This window comes from Trichosurus vulpecula, chromosome 4 (assembly GCF_011100635.1).
Source record: "Trichosurus vulpecula isolate mTriVul1 chromosome 4, mTriVul1.pri, whole genome shotgun sequence".
In the NCBI taxonomy this organism is placed as follows: Eukaryota; Metazoa; Chordata; class Mammalia; order Diprotodontia; family Phalangeridae; genus Trichosurus; species Trichosurus vulpecula.
Genome location: NC_050576.1, coordinates 331,914,676 through 331,932,741, shown reverse-complemented (window position 1 = coordinate 331,932,741; position 18,066 = coordinate 331,914,676).

Sequence of the window (18,066 nt, the reverse complement as noted above, 5' to 3'; positions counted from 1 at the left end):
ATTAGATTGAAATGCATAATTATATCAGTTAACCAAATGATATTTTAACATAACGTTCATTTTAGAATATAAGTAATGAATGGAGTAGGAGACATATGTGAATGATATTCATATTAGAGCCTGACATTGGGGCACACCAATTTTCTAAGGAAGACATATGAAGATGAGAGCAATTTGTATATCATCGGTTTTACCAAAGTACAATTGGAATGCCTCCATTTTACTAGCCTCACTGTGAAACTTTACAGATCACCTTTGTTCTTTTTTTCCAGATCAATAAAGCAACAGTAGATAACTATTAATATATTTCTTTGCATCGGCATAGAGAAAACTTTTAAATATTAAAACGAAGTATTGGAGCCCATATATCATCCGCTCTTACAAGACAGGAATGACAGTATTAAGATGCACATTCAGGATAGCACTCTTTCTACTTTGAACGCTGTCAAGAACAAAGTGCTTTACAGACTTAAAATAAATCTAGGTACTAATCCATTGAATTTCTGACAACAGGAGCCCAAGGTTTCCATGCACTTAGCTGAGTACTGCATAAGAGCTTGTGCATTATTTATGTCCACTAATGGTGTTGCAATGCTCTTTGTGTGAAGCAGTGACAGTACAATCTGCTAAGATAGCTGCTGCTGTGGACAAAGCCATACATTTTCTTGAGCTTGAATTTTTGACAGAATACTCTATTAATGCCAATTCTGCTTAAGTAAATGCTGAACAGGGGTCAGTTGTTCCTTCCCACCCTCCCTCTCTTATTATTTAAGAAAACAGTGCCATAAAATTGAAAATGATGTTCTGGGGTTTGCTGGATTTTTCAGAGGAATAGTAGCCGATAAAGGTCACCCGACTTTTTTTTTGTCTACTTTTATGATTTCGTGTGATGGTCCACAGACTCAATAGGAAAGCTCTTAGCATGGGGAAAGGGAGGTGCTATTAATTCCAGTTTCCGTACCATTATACTCTTCAGTGGATCAATAGAATTAAATGAGCTGAGATATTAGGAAAATATTGAAAAAAGCAGGAGGGTTGTATTGTTTGACCAGGGTCGGGATGAGTAGAAAATAAAGAACCATCTGCAGCAGCTGTCAATAAATCATGGGAACTACACACTGTTCCTAGTGGGACAAAGCACACGCCTCATGCCTTCGATGCCCATAATAGTTGTGTGTGCAGATAATTAAGCATTTTTATTAGAATTATCCTCTGTTTTATGATTTATCTAGCAACTTGTTCAGTGTTTGTAAAGAACGTCTCCATTTTACACGTACAATTTCTGCATGGAAGCTGAAGAATAGTAGATTCATTAACAATTGTTCCTCGATGAATAGGTTATTGCAGAAAATAATTGAAAAGGAATCTCATATAGACTTGGAAAGGAACCTACAGAGAATCTCATTAGATCTTTTTATTATGCAATTGAGGAAACAGAATTCTACAGGGGTTAAGTGACTTGCCTAATGGCACACAGGTAGTAAATGAAAGTCAGGATTTGAACCCAGATTCTTTGTAATCTAATCTATTGTACTCGGCTGTTTGAAAATGGAAGTCCAAGACACTATCTCTACATGGATAGCTATTCTTGCTTAGGTAAGATAAACTTTTATATTATGAAGCTTCAAATCTAGCTGATCAGTGGTTTATTAATCGGTAGTTAAGCAGTTGATGGTCGAGAGGTGAATGGTCAGTATAATCTGATCATTTTCTAAGAGTAAAATAACTAGATGGTTCTGATTACTTTAGTCATTAAGTAAAACATCACATAGATGATCTAACTACCTATTCCTTCAATGCAATGCAACAGAAACAATCAACTAAGCCCCAGAGAAGTGGAGTAGGTGGCTTCATTTAGAATCAAATGTATCTATTTAATCTTTGTGTCACTCTGTGCTGTACTTGAGTTTCTATAAATTACCATATCATAATTATCACAATTATAATTTATAATATTTTCCTCTCTAAGGCATGTTAAAATCAGAACTTTACTATTGTAATGAAAAAAAAAATCTCTGCAAAATTCTTCCCTAATGAAGACCATTAAAATATTTGCTATACAGGCAGTTTAAAGTAGGTAATCTAGTAATTATCAGAGAAATTCAGACTATAAAGACAATAAAGTTCAAAGTTTGCTTATCTTCAGCAAACTTTTACAGGTCTGTCCCTAACAGCAAAGTGTCTCTACTGTCCATTAATCCTGAGAAGATCCTGTACTACCTATAGGTTATCTTTTGCCTCAGGTTGCCCAACAAAGAGTTGAATTCTTAGATCATTATCATATAGCCAGCTAATTTAGACTATGTCTACACATCATTAGCACAGTGAAATGGAAAGGCTGCTGAACTGGAGTCAGAGTTGCTTTGACCAAATCCAAGCTCTGTCTGGGTAAGTGATTTTGAATGAGACACTTCACTTCTCTGGTCCTCGGTGTCATCATCTGTAAAATGAGAGCACTGGACTACATGACCTTTATGTTTCTTCTCATTACAAATTTGTGATCTTATCAGCATCCAAACTTCTCCTTCCTTTATGTCAGCCTGCCATGGTCAGAGTCATTCCTCTAGGGACAAGAATTCTCTTGCAACCAGAAGTTGTATTTTGAACTATGCATGGGCCTTGGGAAATTCTCAATACCATGAGAATGACCTTGTTTACATTGGACAGATTCATCAGATTTTTGATCTTGACTCAATCTTTTAACTTCATGTAGACACAACCTAATCCACATTGATTTTTGATAAGAGTTTTTCAAGTAGATAAAGAGAAATGAGATGAACCACATGATCTTCGAGCTTGGAAATCATTCTCTGAGCCCAAAAGTTTTTTTTGTGTATGTGTGTGTGTGTGTGTGTGTGTGTGTGTGTGTGTGTGTGTGTGTGTTAGTCTGAAGCCAGACATTGTGGTTAGTGTGCTTCACAGAAAATTCACAATAAGAAAGAATATTGAGAGAGCCACTAGATTAAAATAAGAACATTTTCATTAAAAGTAGCATACCTCTGCCCTCAAACATGGTTCACTATTAACAAAAAGCAAAACATTATTAAATTCCCATGGACACATAAAAATATTGTTTTGGGGAGACAACTAATTTTTAGAATTTCAAAAATTAAAATCACTTCGTTTCAGAGGATTGAAATGGACAAAGTATCACTTTATATCTTAGTCTGATTAGTCTGATCTATTTCAATTATCTACTTCATAACAGCATATTGCACATGCTGGGTACCTTCTGTTCAAAAACATTTCAAAAAGATATTATATAAACATATATATGCACATACCCACACATGGATAACATTTTCATTTATATAGACAATTTAGAAAATGTTTCCATCTTTGTTTTTGATTTTTGCTTTGTTTTGAGTTTTTTTTTTTCCTCATAGGAAGACTGCTAAACCTTTCCCTAAAGGAGAATTCCCTGTTTTCTGACATTACATTAAATCACATGGCAAAAGATAATGTTAATTGTTTCAAGATACACTGGTAAAACCAACATTCAAGTAAGATTTCAAACTCTCTAATAACCTCATTTAACTCTCTAATGTCTATGTATTAGGGCACTGAAATTGTTCCCCTACCTTCTAAATGAATCTTTAGAGGTATAAGGAACCATAGAGATTGTCAAGTTCAATATCTCTCTTCTCTTCCCCAACCCTTTCCACCCATACACATATAAAGACATCCATTTTAGAGATGATGAAACTGAATCTCAGAGAGATTTCATGACTTGTCCAAAGTCACATGGCTAATAAGTGGCATATCCAGAAAGTCAACCCAGATATCCTAACTTCTAGTTCATTGCTGTTCTTGTTATATCACATTACCTCTTAAGATTGTAGAAAAGCAGGCGCCCAGGAGGCAGTGTGATTTTATGTGAATATAAACGTATAACCATACTAAATGACATAGGGGAAACTAGTTTGCTCAAAGGACTATTCTTCAGTCAGGCATTCCACAAATCATAGGGAATCAAGAAACCTAAACATTGTTGGTCTCCCCTTTGTCAATATTGGAGAAAGGCAGCTTTATAACATAGAAAATGAAGAGATAGTATCAGTCTGCTTAATAAACTATGTAGCACTGGAGCTTTCTGCCTGAGCTTAGTTATACTACACAGAAAAAGAGGGGAAACGGTAACAACTGTCATTGTGCACCCCATTATTCACTGATTTTATCATCTGTATTGGTTGTCCTCTAAAATAGTAACACCAGTTTACTGGCATTATGCAAAGTTTTTGCCACTTATTTACTAGAACGATTGAATCATAAAATCTTAGAATCAGGAAGTAACTTAAAGGTCATCTAGTTCAGTTCTCAACCTATTAAACATTTTGTGCTTCAACAAGGCCTGTGATTTTATCCTAATAGTAAGTTCTTGCTAAACAACTTCCTTTACCAGTACAGAGTCCCAATTTCTCTACAATTTATAGCCTTACAGGGGTGGGGCACCTGCAGCTTCAAGGCCACATGTAGTCCTCTAGGTCCTCAGGTGTGGACTTTGAATCCAAACTTCACAGAACAAATCCCCTTAGCTTAAAAAGGCCAAGATCTCCCACTGCATCCTGGGCTATCTCCAGTCATCCTTATCAATATCTGGCCAGTGCACCCATATGACTCTGGAGGAGAAAGTGAGGCTGGTGACTTTGCACAGCCCTGCCTTAATCAAATCAAAGTCAATTGCAAGTCATCTCATAATCTCCCTGATGTCATAGTCCTCTTTGAGAATGAAGGACCAACCACACACAACAGATCTTGGCAGGACCTGAGTCCCGTTTTGGATTCAAGATTTGAAGGCAGCTCCCTATCTATTGTACTGCCTTAGCTCTCCCCCAGCAAAATAATAATAGTGAAGAAACCTTTATATAACACTTTAAGTTTGCACAGATCACATAGGGTTGGTTCATATGTGCCAGAGCAGGTAAATTGCTTTATAAATATTGAAGTGTTGTGAATATCAATGGTCATCCAATCTTGTTGAATGGGGTCAGTAAACTCTCTGACTGAGTGAGCACATCCCATTAATGGGCAGCTATAATTTCTAGAAAGTTCATCACATTGAGACAGAGCTTGTTTTCTCTCACTTCTACCTATTTTTCCTAGTTCTGCTCAATGCTACATAACTACCATTGTCCATCTATAAACAATACAGCCATTCAGATATTTAAAGGACCTAATTGTCTCCTTTAAGTCTTTTCTTCTCCATGTTAAGTATCCCTATTGTTCTTTCAATTTTTACTCCTTCCTCTGGAGGTGATCTAGCTTATTAACATTCCACTTAAAGTATGGTACCTGAAATTAAAAACAATATTTCAAGTATATCTTGATCAGTACAGAGTCTATATGTGACGAAGCTGTCACCTCTCTTTCAGTAAAATGGAATGTGTTTTTTTTTAATGTATACATATAATTTAATTGTTGTGGCTACTGTTCATTTCAATTGAGTCTGACTCTTCATGATTCCAGTTGGGTTCTCTTGGCAAAGATACTGGAGTGGTTCATCATTTCCTTCTCCAGCTCATTTTACAGATGGGGAAACTGAGGCAAACAGGGTGAAGTGACTTGCCCAGGGTCACACAACTAATAAGTGCCTGAGGCCAGATGTAAACTCAGGAAGATGAATCTTCCTAACTCCAGGCCCAGGACTCTATCCACTGTGCCACCTAGTTGCCTAAAAATGTCATAAATTTCATCTATTACCCTTGAAGCATATAATTAATATAAGCCAGCATTCATATAACACAGTAAGGTTTACAATACTCTTCGCACATATTATTTCATTTGATGCTGACAACAACCCTGTGAGGTAGATGCTATTGTTATCATCATTTTACAGATGGGGAAACTGAGGCAAGTGAAGAATAAGTGACTTGCTCAAGTTCACACTGCTCTTATCTGAGGCAGGATTTGAATTCATCTCCCTGACTCCCAATTCAGCTAACTATTGAGCTACCTCATCTGCCATTGTCTCATTACTATGATATCACTGCAAGAATGTTCCCCTACCATCCTACCACAATTTTACGACATGGCAAAATTAATAATAGCTAACACTTATATAGCACTTACTTTGTGCCAGGTACTGTGCTTAGAATTTTATAATGATTAACTCTGATCCTCACAACAACTCTAGAAGTTGGGTGCTATTATTATCCCCATTTCACAGAACAAACAGTGGTTAAGTGACTTGTCCAAGATCACACAAGTGTCTGAAGCTATATTTTAACTTGGGTCTTTCTGACCCTAAGCCCAGTGAACCACCCAGCTATCCATCCCTATTAGGTAATATGTGGAAGGTACTTTAGAGAATCCAGTCCAACTTGAGTTAGGCATCTTTGAAATGGGTTGCTAGTTTTTTAATAATTCTGGACCTGGTGATAGTGTGAGCACTCCTTTTACAATGTAGATTAGTTCAATCTGGTGATGCAACTCTGAAATTAGCTTGGTTTGTTCTTGGACGACAGGTATACAGTTATCCCTTCTGCATCACAACTTTCCCCACCATGGCTTCAACATATCATGAGTCAGCATAAGAAATTAAAATGGGAATTTTAGGGGAGGTGTGTGGAAAGTGCAGATGACATATGAAGGCCCAGCAGAAGACACAGAAACTATGACCAAATACTTAACCCAAATTTTACAATAAGGTGCTGTAAATACCCCATAAAAGAAAAAGAAAAAAAAAACAGACCTTCTCTGGTACAAAGGGAAAGCCGAAAATATTTTATGTGGATTTTCTAGATCGTGGGGGTGCTGCACCCTTAACTCCCATGATGTAGAGGGGGTGACTATACAATTTTGTCATTGTATCTGCAATTCGTAAATCTAAAGGATATTTTTAAACCTTGATTACTACAGGCCACACTGGTTATTAAAAATAATCATTTAACACTAGGATATGTTTATCCATATTAGCCTATTTACCTTCATTACTTGATTACTATGTGCCAGTTAACCAGTGCTAGGCTACAGAGATTCAAATAAAAAATGAGACATTCCCTGTCTTTAAGGAGCTGACATTCGACTAGGAGAATGTAATATTCACAGATCTAAAAATAAGAATCATTAAAAAAAGGATAGATAGAAAGAAAGGAAGAAATAAAAGAAGGAACGAAAGAAGGAAGGAAGAAGGAAGAAAAGAAGGAAGGAAGGAAGAAAAGAAAGGAATGCAAATTAATTAGGAGAACACACTGAAAACTAGGGTAATCGGGAAAGGCCTCTTGAAGGAAGCGATGATTTAGATAAGCTTTTAGAGGTTCCAGGTGGCAAAAATAAAGAGGAAGCACTTACTTTCCAGGGACAGGGAAATTCTGTGCTAAGTTTAAGTGGGTGGAGAAACATTGTCACTTATTGGGAACAGCAAACAGGAAAGCCAGTTTGGGTAGATCAGAAAGTGTGTAAGAGAGAATCATTTGAAATTAGCCCACATGGATAAAGTAGGAAAGCCCAACTGTGAAAAGCTTTAAATGTCCAGCCCTGGAGATTGTATTTTATCCTAGAGTGAATAGGGAGGCAGTACTAGGTGGATGACACAGTTAGACAATGCTTTACGAATAGCCACTTGGCAGCTTTGAAGAAGATGTACTAGAGAGCAAAAAGATTAGATGAAGGGAGACCACTTAAGAGTCTACTACTGACCGGAAAAGAGGTGATGACATTTTTTGGACATTTAGAATAATATTCTTATCCACAATCCTCTTCATCTCATCCAACCAAGTCCAGCTTTGACTATTTGTAACAACAATCTTGCTAGCAGCTGATGTAGGGGTGTAAGACCCACCAAAAACCAGCACACAGATGGCTGCTAACACAGGTTCTTTGATCTGCTTTGCTAAGGAAAGTAACTTTAAGGGGTTAGCAATCTCAGTTTAATTAAACATACATATATCAATCACTTAGTTCAGGAGGAAAAGCCAGTAACTTGAACTTCAGAGCAAATACAAACAAATTACAAACATACATTATAAACAGACCAAATACAAATCAACATCTGGGTTACTAAAGCTGGGCGACAGTTACAGCTTGCCCAGAGTCTCAACACTCATGTACCCCAAAGTGTCAAACGTCAAGCTCCCCTCAATTATATCCTGTTCAGAGCACTGAGGGCTCTGACCTCACCCAGGCTGGGTGTGTGAAAGTTCTCCATCCCCAGTATCACATCATATACAAGTCAATGACTCCTGATTGCCTCAGTGCTGAGAAATCACTAAGAAATATTCCAAGACAAAGACAGCAAAAGGTTTCCCACCAATTCAAACAAAGGGGAGGCTTGAAAGTCTTAGCATCCCAAAAGGGAAGAACTAGGAAAAGTCTGATTGCCATAACACTATTTTCTCCAAGAAATTTCCTATACCTAGGGTATATAATAGAGACAGCTATATGGCTCAGTGGATAAAGAGTGTTCTTCCTGAGGTCAGGAAGACCTGAATTCAAATCCAGCCTCAGACATGGACATTCGACCCCAAGCAAAGAATTTTTGCCTAATCCACTGAAGAAGGAAATGGCAAATCACCCCAGTATCTTTGCCAAGAAAACCCCATATGGAGCCACAAAAGTCAGACACAACTGAATGACTGAACAAGAGGACATATAACATTGTCACAAACAAAAATCCATTGGTTCCTATCCCTGATATTCATAAACTATGCAACTAGCAATTCATCAGTCTCTGAGCATCTATTTGATCAAAACAAGACTGAAGCATCATGAGGGCTAAGAAACCTGTCTTGGCCAGGTTATGTGCCTCTAAAGCCATGCTGTTGAACCAAATCCTTTGAGTACATGGAATTTTTCTGTTCCCCAACTCCCATTGCATTCATTGTTTGAATGATACAATGGAGAATCTAATAGTTTTCTTGTATTGGTCTCTAGTCCTTCCATTCTGTTAGTTTCTCCTCCCAAGTAAGATGATAAGCTTTGTGAAAGCATGAATTTGGCCTTAGAGTTCATAGATTTAAAGCTAGAAGGGAATGTGGCAGTCTTCGATTCCAACAGCTTCACTTTGCAGGTGAGAAAACTAAAGCCCAGAGGACTTAAATTAATAAGTGCCAGAACTAGAGTTTGAATGTAAGTCTTCTGATTCCAAATGTAGCATTCTTTTCCTTATGTCCTACTCCCTTACCTTTAACATACTACATTGTAACTGCTGCTTAAAGCAGTCATAAGCACTTAATAGGCACTCAATAAGTATTTTCTGAATTAAATTAAATTTAACTTACTGGGCCAATTTATTATTTTTTTATTTTTAATTGGATGTGACTGATGCCTACCCAATGGTAAGACATATTCACAGACCACATAAATTTTGGGGGGATTATAAAACTTGTAAATAGGGTTAAGGTACATGAGGATATGGTACATGTCAACTAAAATAACTTTAAATAGCATTACTTGAATTGGAAATAATAAAATGACTATAATGATAATAATTTAAACCAATTTTAAAATGTTTTATTCATTCAGTATTCTATAGTTTTAGTCATTCAGTAGTCTGTATTGAAATGGTTTGGACACTTCATTACATCCAGTGCCAAGTTTAATTATATCTTTCAGAGATAGATCAGCAAATCGTTACATTAGTGCTTTAGTTTTCTATTGTTGTATTTTGTGAGCCTCAAGAAAATACATTTTTTAAATTTTTTGTAAAGGGTTATTCTATTTTAATAGACCAAGGATGCGTTCATTCATTGGTGTGTGTGCTTTTTAAGAACATCGACATCCTCCCTGTCCCACCAAGCAAAGAAGCTCCCACCAAAATTTAAATCCCTGAGTCATTCACTTGAAGTAAGGTCTGCAATAATGGCCCTTTTTCCTACATGCAGGGAGTATGAATATCAACTAGCTGCCAATTCCCCTCATTTCCCCAAATCATGAATCAGTACCAGTCCATACATCAGGTCCAGGCTCCCCACTCCCTCCCCCAATAGCTGCTCCTGCTTGACCGGATAAGAATCCTACGAAAATTCAGCAGACTTTAGTGGCCCCTTCCTTTGCCAGTTCATCTGACATTTTTCCCTTGTCCCTTACTGTCCTGTCAAGTATATCCCGTCAGTCAAGTTAGTTTACTTGGTTTCTCTCTTCTGACTCCTCACTCCTGCAGCATTGGTGTTCTGCCTTTCCTTGACCTATACCTTGGAACTCTAAACCTCACTACAATTACATTAAGACTGCGCTCCTGCCATTGGTGGAGACATCTTGCCTTAGTAGAAAGTTTCAAGATTTGAAGAGGAAAAAATAATTCAAAGCCTTCATTTACCTTGTGGTCAAACCACTCATGATCAATCTCTTGGAACCCATGAAGGATGATCCCCAGATGACACTGGGTATTCAATCCTATACTGAAAGCTTTTCTGGTTTGGCAGATCCCACCAGAGTCCATAGTCTGATAGCATAGCTCTTGGGAACCCATGTCACCCTCTTACCCTGAAGTATGACTAAAGGAAGGCCTCAGCTAAAGAGTATCTCAGAAATAACAAGCCCATCTCAGCATCACTTAATCTTGTGAGTAAAGAGGGACTCTTGACTTAACAGAGCTTTCTGTTATAAAATGATGTCTCTGGAAAATATATAACAGAGGTGATAATGCATCCTAAGATGAATATACATTATGGACAAACAAGAAATATATCCATTCTCTTCACAATAGCATTTTATTTTGTTCACCTGCTCATTCTTTCTGCACCTGTGGCTTGTTGGCACTTGGTTAGGTTGGAGTGGAGGAGACACATAAGTATCAAAGAAATTGAACAGCTCTGCTCCCTTGTGCATTTTAAGTTGTTCATAAAATGTTTACATAGATTGCTATGTGCTCTTATAACTATATGGCAAGCTGAGTTGCCAGTTATTTAAAACTTGGCTTGGCCCTTTCCATTCTGGATATGGAAATGCTGAAATAAACAAATAGATAAAAGTTTAAAAGTCTAAGTGTACTGGGTAGGATCATATGGCTATCTCCCTCAAGTGCATTTTGTCATGCTGTTATGATTATTTTGTTCCTCCATGTTGTCTTGCTGATGGTAGCCCTCAGCGGCTGTAGTTCCAGGACACATCCCTCTCCTGACAAGATCTGCCAGGCAAGACATTTCCTGTCAACTGAAAAATCTGCTCTTTGCTGATAGAGTTGTTAGGCTGATGAAAATAGTTATGATTATTTTCTGTTCAACAGCCCATCTGTTTACTAATGCTTGGTCTAAGTTTTCTGCCTCCTAAAGAAGGTGCTGAGTTTAAAATCACGACAGAATTGCTTCCAGGACAGTGGTATTCAATTTGGGAAGGCCTGGATATCATGCTTTTTGACTGTTTAGCCATTTCATGACTTACAAATATAATAATAAAAGTAAACATTGTATTATATGATACAGTCAAATATAGTTCAAATTTTAATTACCAAATATTATACGACCCTATCAAAGAACTGTGAAGTGACCAGGAAATTCTCAATCTCTATTTGCCTCAGTGACTTCATGTGTGAAGTGGGAAAATAATAACAATGATCTCCCATAGTTGTGAGGAAGAAATGAAATAATATTTATAAAGTGCTCTGCAAACTTTAAAACACTATATAAATGCAAGTTATTATAATTGTAGTAGGAGTTATAGTACTTCTACATGATTTTTTTTCTGATTTGAACTGCCTGGTTTGGTACTCAAAAATTAAATTAAAATCAAATAAATTCAACCAAGACTTCCTTAGCACTGCCTCTGTGCCAGGCACTGTGCTAAATTCTGGTGATAAAAAGACAAAGATAAAAATGACTTTGTTCTAGAGGAGATAGACTCTACTATGGGGCAAAGGATGCTGACCACGTGAAAATACGTATAGGTATGTATAACTAAATTTAAAATTGTTCTGCTATATAAAAGGACAATGAGTGACTGTAGTGACTCCATTTCCATTTAGAAGTCCATAGGAAATAAGCTACATAAGGAAGAAGTCAAAGGCAATATCAAAAAGAGAAGTTGAGTAATTTTGGCTGGGTATTTTTAACAGTTGGGTAGACAATTCTTTTTTTTTGAGGGCTTCAATATAGTTTGTCTAGAAGTAGGCAGATGGATTTTTATGATGTTTCAATATTCTTTCTGCTGAATTATTTAATGATGGTTTCTACTCTTAAGAAAAAATGGGACATCAGACAATAAAAGTTTGTAAATATCTGGCGAGGATGGTTTAGCCATATTAAGAACTCTTCAGAGAAATAGACCAGGAAGATTCTGACCCCTACTTCTTTCTATCACTAGTTTGTGACATGGATCTCTTGCAGGTACTGATGACATACTAATCGACAGATTATTGTTGTTTTTTTAAAACAATAAAAACATGTACTATATACTTTAAGGAAATTGCTGCTATAATGGGGACATTTATTTGGATTGATAAAAAAACTGATGTTTGGTTTTTGATTTTCATGAACTTTCAAAAAGCTATTATTTTATTTAGAAAAAAATTATTTTCCCAAGGAAAGGTTAATTTCAATCAATTTATTTTTACCTTTTGTAGAGTTTCTTGATTTTTATAGAATTATGAAATTTTAGAGTTAATAACAATAGTAAAACCATAATAGATTAAGTTCACTCATGCCTACATTCACTCTCTGGACTTTTCTACTTTCCCTTTTCCTAATACCTAGAAACTTTGGAGTTATCTTCAATATGAGAAACTACACTCCAGATTGGTGACTCTCCCCAGGACCCTTGATGCTGAAGGACTTCAGCAATATTTCACCTAAGTCATATCTGGACTGAATGTACAGTTTTCTTCTTTTCTTTATCTACCATATATATGTGTGTGTATATATGTGTGTGTGTGCACATATGTATGTATATATACATATAAATGTATGTGTATATCCACATGTATATGTATATTATATATGCACTTTATTTGTGTGTATATATGTGTGTATAGTCTTCCTCCCATTAGAAAGCAATCTCTCTAAAGGTAGAGGTATCCTATTTACTTGTATTTGTTCTTCAGGAGATAGACTCTACTATAGAGCAAAGGACCCTGACCACATGTAAATATGTATAGATATGTATGACTGAATTTAAAATTGTTCTGCTGTACAAAAAGACAATGAGTGACTGTAGGCCTACTCCATTTCCATTTAGAAATCCTTAGCAGCACTTAGCATGCTGTCTGGAACTTGGAAAGGACATAATAAATATTTATCTGGTTCTATATCTTATATTCATAAAATTTGCAAAGTTCTTTGTATATTTTCTGTTTGGATCTGCACAGCAACCATTTGAAAGGTATTATAATTATCCCACTTTTACAGCCCAGAAATCTGTGGTAGAAAGAAGTTGAGCACAGGGTCACAGGTCTGAGACAAGACTTTACTTCAGATCTGCAACTCTGTTGCTGATCTACCCACCCCGTCTCGGGAGTGTTCTCTCCACTAAGCCACCTAACTGCCTCACTTCAGTCCCATGGCCACAAGGCTTCCAGACTCTAATATACCTGGCATATATTCCTGAAATCTCTCTTTGAAGTTCTCCAATGAGGAATAACCTATGTACAACCTCTTAAGAAAACCCAGACTACCTCTGAATAGTTCTTAGTATTTCCTGGTATCAAACTTACACTTTTTTTTTTTTTTTTGCAATATCCATCTATGACTCCTTGTTAATCCTTTGGAGGCCAAACAGAACAAGTCTAATCTCTTTTATATGTGAAAAAAATCTTTGAATATTTATGGATAGTTAATCTTTTCTCTTCCCCACCCTCAACCCCTATGTTTGTTCTTCTCTGAGCTATACATCTCCATTGATTCTTTTATGACTTGTTCTCATGGCCCTTTACCACCACAGTTGTCCTCCTATAGATGTTCTCCAGCTTACCAATGTTCTTCTTAAACTGTGTTGCCCAGAACTGGACACAATGCTACAAATATGGTCTCTCCAGGTCAGTTTAGAGAGAAAATTCCCTCCATATTCCTGGAAACTATGCCTCTTTTAATGAAGGTCAAGATCATATTAGCTTTTTGACTGACACATCATATTCCTGACTCATATTGATCTTGTAGATTGCTAAAACTCTGATATTATTTTCAGCCAAATTACTTTTGAATCATGCCTCCTCCATTCTATTCTTTTGCAATTTTTGAACCAAAATATAACTACTTACTCTTTTTAAAAAATGTAACCCAATAGCCCGTCAACATGTTGTTTCATCCACATTGCGTCATGAAGTGCTTAAGCCATTTCTCCTAGAACTGTGTCATCTGCAAACTTAATGAGCATTTCATCTACATCTTTATCCAGGTCATTCATAAAATTAAGAAATATTACAGGGCCAAGCAAAAATTCCTGGGCCCTTCCACTGGAGACCTCCTGCCAAGTTGACATTGAACCATTAACAGCTGCACTTGGAATTTGGCCATACAACCAGCTCAGGAGCCATTTAATAATATTCTTGTCAAGTTCATATTTCACCATGTTTTATGCAAGAATTGTATGAGATACTTTAATAAATGCTTTGCTAAAATGTTGGTAAACCATATCTATATAGCACTATCTTGATCTCACTTATTAACTGTTAAAAAAATGAGGTTAACTTGCCATGATTTCTTCTTGGTGATACCATATTGACTCTGTAATTATTGCTTTCTGTGCTGGATGGTTACAAATCACTTCTTTAATGATCTGCTGTGGAATCTCTCCAAGGATCAGAGACTTGAACAAAGATCAGACACTGGGCTATAGTTTTTCAACTCTGTTTTCCTCCTTTTTTAAAGGGTGTTTTCCCTTCTACAGTTTTGTAGAAAACCCTCTGTTTTCCACTGTCTTTCTGATATCACTTATAGAGACTCAGAAATGATATGTGTCAGTTATTCCAGTACCTAGGGATGTAGTTCAACTGGTCCAGATAACTAGAATTTACTGAGGGCAAAGAGGTGCTCTATACTCTCTCTTTACTTGGGAATCAACATCCCATTAGCCATTTTTGTTCTCTTCTTTCCAGCACTAATTCTTTTGAAGAGAAAAGAAAAGCAAAATAAGAATTGAGTCTCTCTGCTTTCTCTTTCTTACGAGGTTTTGCCATCCTGATTCACCCTAAAATGGGATGCTAGCCTTTATTTGGTCAAACTTTTTCCCTCCAATACAGCTACAATTAAAAAAAAAAACAAAAATGAAAATAAAACAAAAATCATTTTGCTGCCCCCAGCCTTCCTTGATAGGTTTCATTTATTCTGAACTTTAGAATTCCTGTTGCTGTTCACAAGACCTTATATGCTCTTATTTTCATCCTCTATTAACCGTCCCTCCTTCCTCTTTAGTATATTTTTTTCACCTCTAGACTTATTGGTGGTTCCCTATGCATTCATTCATATTGATTGTTTCAGGCAATTTTAGTTTTTCTTATCACTCTAATTGTTTCATCATTTCATTCGTGAATGTTTGCCATCTCCTGAATTGTTTTATTACTCTAGGATTTTAGTCCATAAAATCCTAATATTCCTCTGTACCCTTTGAGATCTACCATCCCAAAATGTAAGATATATGCCTTAATATTTCCAGTTTTCCCCTTCTCCATAACAAGTTTTAGGTTCCTATCACATCAATCCCAACAATCAGTTCCTTCCTGTTAGTGACAATAAATCAAGTACAGAATATCTCTTGGATTTGTCCTCCACTTTTTGAAGAATGAAATTCTTTAGCCAATCTAAGAAGTTAGGGCTATCTCTGCTTTTTGTTTATGTAGATATAACCTTGATTGGAAGTATAAAGGAACCAAAATTTTTTGCAATTCTTTCACCATTGACTTATTTCCACCATTTTCAGGAAAGTTGCTTTCTTCATTACTGCAATTATACTTCATTAGAATGGACACATCTCACAAAGATTTCGTGCAAAGACGTTTTCAAATCATCCCCTCAGCATATGCTTTTAGGGAATATTCTTGAAGTCCTACATATTGTATCTCTCAGGAAAAAGAGCCAATTCTTAAATATGAGAGCTGGGCTAAATTTACCTTATAGTTAACTCTTTTTTCAAGAATTTCTACACAGCACAGAGAGTTTATGAATCAAAATATAAAAGCTAACTTAGAATGTTGAGAATACTCAACTTACTGAACAATCAAGTGTAGAGTTCTATATGACTATGCAGGGTAATGCTAATTCACATATATATATATATCCAGATATATTTATTTTTATGAGTTATTCATATTTACCCCAATCTTCTTCATCCTATGCAGGGAGCATCAGTAGGCCCTTCAGGAACACAGAGAAGAATTCCACCCAATACACACACACACACACACACACACACACACACACACACACATCTTACACATGAAAGGTTCTTTTTAGAAGCTGAATTATTCCAAATCAATATAATCCTCTGGATAAATCAAAGGCCACCTCACATTCCAATCTGCAAGTGACAAAATCACACTCTTCACTGGGCTCTAGTTTGATGAACATTGCATTGAGAATTATTTCTCATAAAAAAACTTGTGAATAGACAGTCAGTAGTCAACAAGAATTCATTAATTGTTTATTGTGTCCCTAGCAATGTGTTAAGCTCTGGGCATAAAAAGGAAAGGCAAAAACTTGATTCCTTCCCTCAGAAGGCATATATTGTAATGAAGGAGACATCATGCAAATAACTAGGTAAATACAAGATGCATACAACATAAATTGAAAATCATCTCAAGGGGAACTGACCAGCCATGGGAAAAAAGGGAAAGGCTTACACAACACATGTACACATGCACACACAACTATTTACACCAATGACATTTGATACACTGTGCTTAAAAATGAGTGTATGATATATTTCCCTTTTCTAATCATTTTTACAGACTTCTTAGACATCGGAGCTTTATACCAGATGGGTTGCTCTTTTCATGTTTAATCTGTTACCACTTTTCCATCAGCAGAAGTGTATTGGTTGTCTGCAAATGGACTGAAAGTAATTTTCTGTTTTGTTCAAAAGCAAAGCACTCTAATCACAGACACGAGAAAGAAGCCTTGCTTTTACACATTTACTTCATTAAAGCTTTTAAGTTTCTCTGAATAATTTAACATTTAGTACAGTTTGTCAATATAGCAAGAGTATCTCTAGGAAACCTGGAGCAAATCATCTAAAACTTCATACTATTTTTTAGATCTTTACCTAGAAGAAAACTGTGCTAATACTTTAGGTATTAGATTTAATAGGAATTAATTATGTGGTATTTAATGTCTACAGGAACTATAAATGCATATAGATTTTATGCATTATTCAAACTGCAACAAGTAAAAACATAATCTAATTTACAAAATGCTTTTAAAATGATTCAGAGTTTTCCTGAAATCTCCTGACTTTATAAATATATTCATTTCCATATGAATATACTTAAGCATATCCACAAACTATTCATTTAAAAAATATCCAAGCCGAAACCCTCACTCAAACTTAACCAATATCTCAAAAAACCCAAAGCATACTTATTCTCTGCATATGTTTATTGTTTATCTTTCTGTCAATCAGATAGTCTCAATGTCTAATTTATTTCAGCTGTATTTTAATTCCCTTGAGGTGAACTGTGATTCTTATTGTCTTTATCTTTTATGTGATATCTTTTATGATTGTACCTTCTCCAAATTCATTTAATGTCCTTGTATTTTTTTTTTTTACAGGTGAACAACCTATACCCAATACCACAGTCCTAGACACAAATTTTCCTGGAGTTGCCCTTATTTTCTTTGATGTCATTGAGTTTCAGGATTAGAAGTAGGTTAAAGGGAGAGTTAAATGAATGTTCTTTTGCTCTCTCTGTCTGTGTTTGTCTCTCTGTTTTTATCTCTTGTTGACTCTCTGTCTCTATCTCCCTGTCTCTGTTTCTGTCTCTGTTTGTGTCTCTGTCTTTCAGTTTCTGCATCCATACAATGAGGAGATTATACTAAATGACTTCAAAAGTTGTTTCTAGTTCTAAATCCAAGATGGTATGATCATACAATCCTATTCCTACTCACTTCCAGAATAAGAAGAAGGAGGAAGAAGAGAAGGAGGAGGAGGAGGAGGAAGAGGATAAGTAGGAAGAGGAGAAGGAGGAGGAGGGAAAGAAGAAGAAAC